The sequence below is a fragment of the Mauremys reevesii genome, linkage group 12 (genome assembly GCF_016161935.1).
Source record: "Mauremys reevesii isolate NIE-2019 linkage group 12, ASM1616193v1, whole genome shotgun sequence".
Lineage (NCBI taxonomy): Eukaryota > Metazoa > Chordata > Testudines > Geoemydidae > Mauremys > Mauremys reevesii.
The window spans coordinates 45958842-45966519 of NC_052634.1; the positions used below are offsets into that span (position 1 = coordinate 45958842).

General features: G+C 51.4%; 1 non-coding gene across 1 annotated transcript; it reads left to right on the top strand.

The window, feature by feature from the left end:
- The first annotated feature begins 1857 nt into the window (after positions 1 to 1857).
- On the top strand, positions 1858 to 2021 carry LOC120376216. The gene has a single exon (XR_005587120.1). It is a non-coding gene; the product is annotated as a U1 spliceosomal RNA (small nuclear RNA).
- Positions 2022 to 7678: the final 5657 nt, after the last annotated feature.

Genomic DNA, 7678 nt, shown 5'->3' on the forward strand with positions numbered 1-7678 from the left:
TGCTGAATCCATGCTGACCGCTCCTGATCACTTGCCTCTCCTCTAAGTGCTTCAGAATTGATTCCTTGAGGACCTGCTCCATGATTTTTCCAGGGACTGAAGTGAGGCTGACTGGCCTGTAGTTCCCGGATCCTCCTTCTTTCTTCCCTCTTTTAAAGATGGGCACTACATTAGCCTTTTCCCAGTCATTTGGGACCTCCCCAATGGCCATGAATTTTCAAAGATAATGACCTGTGGCTCTGCAATCACACCCAACTCCTTTAGCACCCTCGGATGCAGCGCATCCGGCCCCATGGATTTGTGCTCATCCAGCTTTTCTAAATAGTCCCGAAGCACTTCTTTCTCCACAGAGGGCTGGTCACCTCCTCTCCATGCTGTGCTGCCCAGAGCAGCAGTCTGGGAGCTGATTTTGTTCGTGAAGACAAAATCACGAAGAGGAGGGTGGGGAAGCATTGAGTACATTAGCTTTTTCCACATCCTCTGTCACAAGGTCGCCTCCCTCATTCTGTAAGGGCCCACACTTTCCTTGACTTTCTTCTTGTTGCTAACATCCCTGAAGAAACCCTTCTTGTTGTTACTCTTAACATCTCTTGCTAGCTGCAACTCCAAGCGTGAGTTGCCCTTCCTGATATCACTCCTGCGTGCCTGAGCAATATTTTTATACTCCTCCTGGTCATTTGTCCAATCTTCCACTTCTTCAACGGCGCTGCCTGCCAGTGCACTCAGCCTCACTTGGCAGGTAACAAAGGGATCGAGTGGCCGTCCAGTTTCTGGAGAGTGGCTGACAACACCTGACCTTCTGCCCTGAGGAGAAACTGACGTGAGACAAGGCAGGGAGGTCATTCTTGTATTGGACCAACTTCCGGTGGGGAGAGAGCGAGAGAGAAGCGAAATGCAAGCTGCACTCTTTCCCTAGCAGCAGGTGGGCCACGTCGTCTCTCCGATGGCCTGGCTTCCCGGGACGGGACCCGCTTCAACTTAGATAATTTTTTACCTCAAGGTTCCCAAGACACAGACAAGGTTTTCATCTCGAGGCCAAAAGACCAAAAACATCAAGACACTTGATCACGGCCTTGGATAGGCCAAGATTTAAAAGTTTATTAGAAAATATTTGAAAATGAATGATACAGAGAGTTGAAACATCAGATATTGGTCATCGGGGGTGACATACAGAGTATAGGGCAATTTTAGTTTTAAATGTTTATTAGAAAATGTTTAAGAATAGATAATACAGAGAGTTTGTAACATCAGTTACTGGTCATCAGGGGTGACATACAGAGTATAGGGGGATGCTAGCACTTTAGGGTATTGGACAGCACATAACTTTTATACAGTGTGCAATGTCCCCAATGTGGGGTATACTGTGGGTGAGTTCAAGATACCTTCAGCAAGCAGTGAGGGTACATCACGCATACAAGAGTTAAAGACAGTCATAGGTATAAATAAGCAAGCCAGGTAATGGGGCTAGAATGACCCTCACATGGCAAAGTTAAGGTCTGTCGCACTCGATCTGAGCACTACACCCCATCTGAGCTCAAAGAGCTGAGCACGCAAGAGCGGCGGCCCGGGCGGGCAGGGGGAGGGGCCCGAGCGGAGGGGCGGAGCCGCGTGAGCAGGTATGCAGATCTGTGTGCGAGCAGAGCATCGTGGGAGCGGACGCAGGCTGCCAGGCAGGGCCCGACTTTGGCACCGGGAGCTCGGGGTGGGGAAGGGACGGTCTCCGGGGGCCGCGTCGGGGCAGCTGTCGGCAGTGGGGGCCGGTGTGGGCGAGGCCGGCGGTGGGGGCGCGGCGGTCCGCCCCGTGTGTTATAAGTGTGGGGCGAGCGAGGGCGGGCGGCGGCCGGGCAGCAGGACCTCATACTTACCTGGCAGGGGAGATACCATGATCATGAAGGTGGTTTTCCCAGGGTGCGGCTCATCCATTGTACTGTGGGTGTGCTGACCCCTGCGATTTCCCCAAATGCCGGAAACTCAACTGCATAATTTGTGGTAGTGGGGGACTGCGTTCGCGCTCTCCCCTGCTGATTGGTTTGAACAACTGACAGTGGGCTGTTTAGGCTTAGTGCACTGCAAAGCAGATTCTTAGGAAAGCAGTTGTTATTTTGGGTCTTTGGGAGTGCTCTTTTCCACAGGCCCTGTACTTCTAGGTATCTAGGTTCCTCCTTGTAAGCAAAGCTCAGCTCTGAAACTTTACTTGGGTCTCTCTGTGTTCTTGGCTTTCCCTGGTCTTTTGCAGCTGATCTGCTCTCTAGTCTGCTTTTGGGGGGCTTGGACCGGTGCCTTTCTTGGCTCTATGGGGACCTGCCTGCCTGCTCTGCTTCTTTCCCTGCTTGTAGCTTCTTGCCTGGCCCTTCTTCTCGGGCTCTTCCTCCTTTGACGGGAGGACGGCCTGTCCAAAACGCCTGTCCCACCCGGTCTCCTCGTCCAACAGGCAGCTTCGCCCCCTGCCCTGGGGCCGCTTTGGCTTTCGCTGTCTGTTCCTGTCTCTTGGTGGCCACCCTGTCTGTGCTACGGAGACTAGGCTGTCACAACCCCATGCTGGAGGAGGGCTTTCCGTCGCTTGAGGCCCACCCAGCGCCTGCCCGAATGCCCTTTAGCTACGCTGCGGGTTAGGGCGGCGTGGCCGTGTCGCCCAGGAGCGGGTTTTCCCTTTTGCACACCTCTGACGGACGGAGCTGTTTTGACTTAACTGTTCAGCACGCACCGACCCTCGGGCCTGGGCTGCACGGGGAACGTAAATCGGCGCGGCTACATCAGTCCGCGCCTTGGTCGGAAGAATTCTTCCGTCGACCTAGCTCCCGCCTTTCGGGGAGGTGGATGGCCGGCACCAACGAGGAAAACCCTCTCCAGGACCCTTCTCCGGGAACAGTGCCCTTCCGTTTGGGGAGATTATGCTGCTTTAAAAAAGAGAAATTGTTTAACTGCCTTTCTCTGAGGCAAGGTTGACTTTGTATTGCTTCTCTCGTGGCTCCTTATAGCAGTTGTGTTCTGAAATCTTTAGGGTTTGACTTCATTTATGATGAAATCTTGCTGTAACTTTATTCTAATTTTCAATGAGTAACTAGACCTGAGCTGTTTGGCGTGTTAGTGGAGGATTGTTTAAAAACCTGGGATTCCACTTTCGGCTGCCTTTCCATTCCATTTCCTCTGAAAGCCCACCGAAAGCCTCCACTTCCCACATAACTCTCTCAAACCTGCAGTCATCAGGCATACAGAAGATGCTTACAGTTTCACTCCATACGAGTCCAGTTCCTTGCTGTTTCCTGTCTAACCACTGCACACATATGGTATCCCCTCCCTACCCGGAGCTGCTTCCTGGCTTTTCCGCTCAGGACAGGAAAACGAGAATGGATAGGTAAGCTGTGCAGGGAACTCTTCCTCAGCTCGCACTCCACCCCCCAAGGGCCTTTCGAGGTCTCTTTCCCCTGACAGCCACACACACAGCGCTGCCTAGCGCCAGCCTCGTGTTCCCCCGCAGCAGCCGCCTGCCGGGGTGGTGGGAAAAGGGGACCAGAAAGCACTGCAGCCTCATTCCAGGACTGGAGGCCCTCACCACGCCTAGGCCTGCCTCTTGCCTTCAGCCCAGGCAGCCAGAGGTGCCGGGGAGCTCCCTGGCAGGCCGCTTCGCCTCAGCCACCTCTTGCCTCATGGCCTAGGCTCTTGGAGCTCTGCTGGTCACCGGCTCGCTTGAAGGCCCAGAGGGAAAAGAAACAAGCGCATGTGTAGCAGAGGATGGTTTTGATTCATCGACCTCTGGGTTATGGGCCCAGCACGCTCCCGCTGCACCACTCTGCTGATTCTTCATGCCCTCCCCCTGCCACCTAGCCACCACTATCTGGATTAGTGCCTTACACGCTCTTGTGCTGGCAGGCAGATGTGCAGGCTGCTAGGCAGCTGCCCTGGTCACAGGATTTTACAGCTTCTACAGGGTAAAAAGGATCTATTTGGGCTTTGGACCCCATTGGGAGCTGGGTAGCTGAGTGCCGGAGACGGGAGCACTTCTTAAACTGTTTTCAGTTAAGCTTTCAAGCTTGTGAGGGACGAGGTTCAGCCTTGGATCCGTGTCTGCAGCAGGCAAGCACCTCTGGCTCAATCGGCCCCCCGCAGTATTAGCAGACTAAAACGCGGAGCGAACACACACGTCTTGCAAAGAAACAGGAGCCAGGATCTCGAACAAAAGTCAACATTTTATTAAGATGACATTCAAAGAAAAAAAGTGTATGGTACAGAGTTTCAGCGTAGAAGTTTCTGGTGCTCAGGGAACAACATACAGCTTATCCAAGGGGTGCGAAGTTCGGTTTAAGATCGGGTGGCCTAAGGAATACATAATCTGCAATAGCCCTGACTGGGGGTAAAAGGTTAACGTACAGACACTGAGTTAGGAGGGTATGTTGTCCATATGAGGGCTACGTTCGGGTGTGGAGTATAACGAGCGGATACGACGATGAGGATGGATTGACCCGCGTTTGGTGAGTTTTAACATTCGGTGTTTTGGAATCTTTGCCACAATCTAGTTGAAGCAGGGTCAGTAATGAAGTCTACCCTGCCATCTGTTGGTGATCTGTCGTCAAGGCCTTTTGGGGCTGATGTCATTTGCATGGTTACACCCACCCCGGATTGCATGATGGGAGTGCTTGTCCAAACGGTCATTTCGGCTGCTGCGGGATCCCCAGTCTCTTTGTTATTGGGGCAGGAGTAATCCAGTGTATTTTCCCTGTTGATTTTGGATCAAGGACAGAGTAACTGTACCTGGCATTTGAGGCCTGAGAGCGTCACCCTCGCCTGAAAAGTACTCACCATTAAGGGGTATGGGTTCCTAAGGGCAGCACGTGGTAGGAGGTAGAAATGGATGTTTGTTGGTTTCTTGCAGGTGCTGCTGATGTCTTTTCTGCTGTCCCTGGTGTAGAAAGACAGAGGCGCTTTTGAATCTCTTAAAATTGTTGTTAGTGCTGCAGTTGCTCGCCCTAAGCTTATGCCGTTAGATTTATTTCACGGTGTATTTTGGTCCTGAGTGGTAAAAGGTGTGTTGTTAGGGAGTGAGGTAGCAAAGGTTAGTTGCAGAGGTGCTGCGTGTGCCACAGAAATCGTGTGCCCCCCCCTGCTCTGGTCCAAGAGTCCAGTATTTGCATAAACCCACCCACTGACCTGTGACTGCCAATCTCACTCTGCTAACTCTTCCATAAAAACTTTTCTGCCAGGTTCTCATTCAGCACTATATTCCTACCAACTTCAGCTTTTAAGTACCATCAGAGACCACCTGCTTTTTAGAACTAAAATTTTTACCTATCTGTCAAAGAGTTTAGGTGTATGCTCTAACACATTATTTATAATGGGTTAATAATTAATTCTATTTTTAAACTTAAGAGAGAAGAAAACCATTAAATGTGCATTTAGAGAGTTCAAAAGAATCCCATGGTGCAATCTCTCTTAAATTGCTGTTCTTTGGAACCCATGTCCCTTGTCTAACGATTTTTATGTAGGTTCGGGTGAGTCCCGAAATCATGAACTGCTAAGTACCATTCTGCTGTCCTTGATTCATATATCCAGGATTTCTACACTTTATTTTTCCTGCCCTAATAAGAAAGTGTTTGGGGTTCCCACAGCAGCCAAAATCACCATTTGGACAAGCATCCCTATCATGCAATGTGGAGTGAGTGTGACCATGCACATCAGCAACCAAAGGCCTTTACAACACATCACAAACAGATGGCAGGGTAGAGTTCATTCTGACTCTGCTTACATCCTCCCCACAGCCAAGAATTGGTGGTCTTGATAAATCACACTCCCTATTATACCAGCTCATTGGTATTGAATGCTGAAGTTATGGCTAGCAAAAGTAGCCACCCATCTCTGCCCTGTAGCATCCAGCTTAGCCCTTGTTAACACATAAGTCAGTGGATTGTTCTCTGTACATACCTGAAACTGAGCACCAGACAAATAGTCTCAAAATTTCTCAATGATGGCCCATTTCAAGGCCAAGAACTGCAGCTGGTGGATGGGATAGTGAATTTCCCTATCAGACAGTCCTCAGCTGGCAAAGGCCACAGATTTACATTTACCTTCCACTTCCTGGTAGGAGAGTGCTCCCAGACCCTCCAACTGGCATCAGCATGCAGGATACTGTTTGTTTTGTCAGCAAGGACTAGGACAGGCACATGAATCAGGCAAATAATGATTTCCCGTAAAGCCCTGTCACATCTCTCATCCCGCCATGTCCCCAATAGAAAGGAGAGGAGCCCCTCCCCTGTCCCAGGCCAGCCTTACTAGATCTGTGGGAGCAGATATCCATGATCCTGCCCAGGTGAGCCGGAGTTGCTGGGGAGAGAAGTTTTTTTCTCAGTCCAAGCCCACCAGCGTTGATGTTGCAGTGTGGGAGAGATATTTCTCATCTAGTATTTAGATGTTCTGATAAGAGGGAGCAGGAGGAAGATTTTTCTTCTCCTTGCATTTCAAACTCTTCATCCCTCCACCACTTTGTGCTCTAGTCTGATCTCTGTTTCACGTCTCCAGGGCTGTTCTTAGCCATAAGCAGCCGCCTAGGGCACCACTAGGTCTGGGGGCACTGCTCTGATGGGAGCCTGGACAGATGGGAAGCAGTGGAGCATGTAAGAGCAGGCTGTTGGGTCCTAGAGAGAGCTGAATGCAGCACAGTCTGAGGGAGGGGATTGGCTGCTGGGGTCTCTGGGAAGGGGAGGGGGTAGGGGTTGGGGAAGGAGCTCACCTGTGAGTGTTACTCTTTGGCCCCCCCCCCCCCCGCTGAGGTGAGGTGAGGCAGGCTCTGCGGCTCTGGAACCAGTATCCTTCGTTGTCCCCCATAACATCCATTCTTCTCCTGCCCTGCCCCATGGAGCACCCCCTCCTTTTTCCTCCATCCCCAGGAGCATCCCACTCTCTCCCCTCCCTCCCCTCCGTCAGGGATGGGTTGGGTGAGGTGCTGGGGGGTAGGTGGGGGGAGGAGGCTGCCTACCTGCTGAGAAATGAAAGTGAAAGTAACTCACTTCCTGGCAGTGAGCCAGGATTGGAATGTCACAGGGGGCTGGGCTGGGATTAGCCAGATGTGTGAAAAATCAGGATGGGGGTTGGGGTAGGGTGAGCAGATATCCCTATTTTATAGGGCTAGTCCCAATTTTGGGGTCTTTTTCTTATATAGGCTCCTTTTACCCCCCCATCCCCACCCCCTGTCCTGATTTTTCACACTTGCTGTCTGGTCACTCTAGGTGGGGGTAATTGGTGCCTATATAAGACAAAGCCTCAGATATCGGGACTGGCCCTTTAAAATCAGGACATCTGGATCTGGTCACCCTAGCTGGGGAGCGCGTCTCTCCCCTGGGCTGGCAGCGATCCATCTCATCTTGGTGGAGCTGCACAGGGAAGGATGCTGTGGCTCCATGGGTGACCTGTCCCTGAGCTCAGATGCTGTGCTAACTTCACCATGGTCCGTAAGGCTGGTGGTGGTGCCCATTGGCGTGTGATTGGACCTGAGGGTTTGCTGCTGCTGTTGCCACTCTGCACCCCAAGAGGTGGATTTTGGGGTCTACTGCAGCTGTTGGACCAGCAGGCTAGGGGGTGAGCCAAGCATGAAAGCAGTACTGTGTTGCCATTTAGATTGTCATTTAACAACTTTGTTTGCCAAAAATTCTCGCTAATAATCCTGAATCCAATTTCAATATTTTTTTTT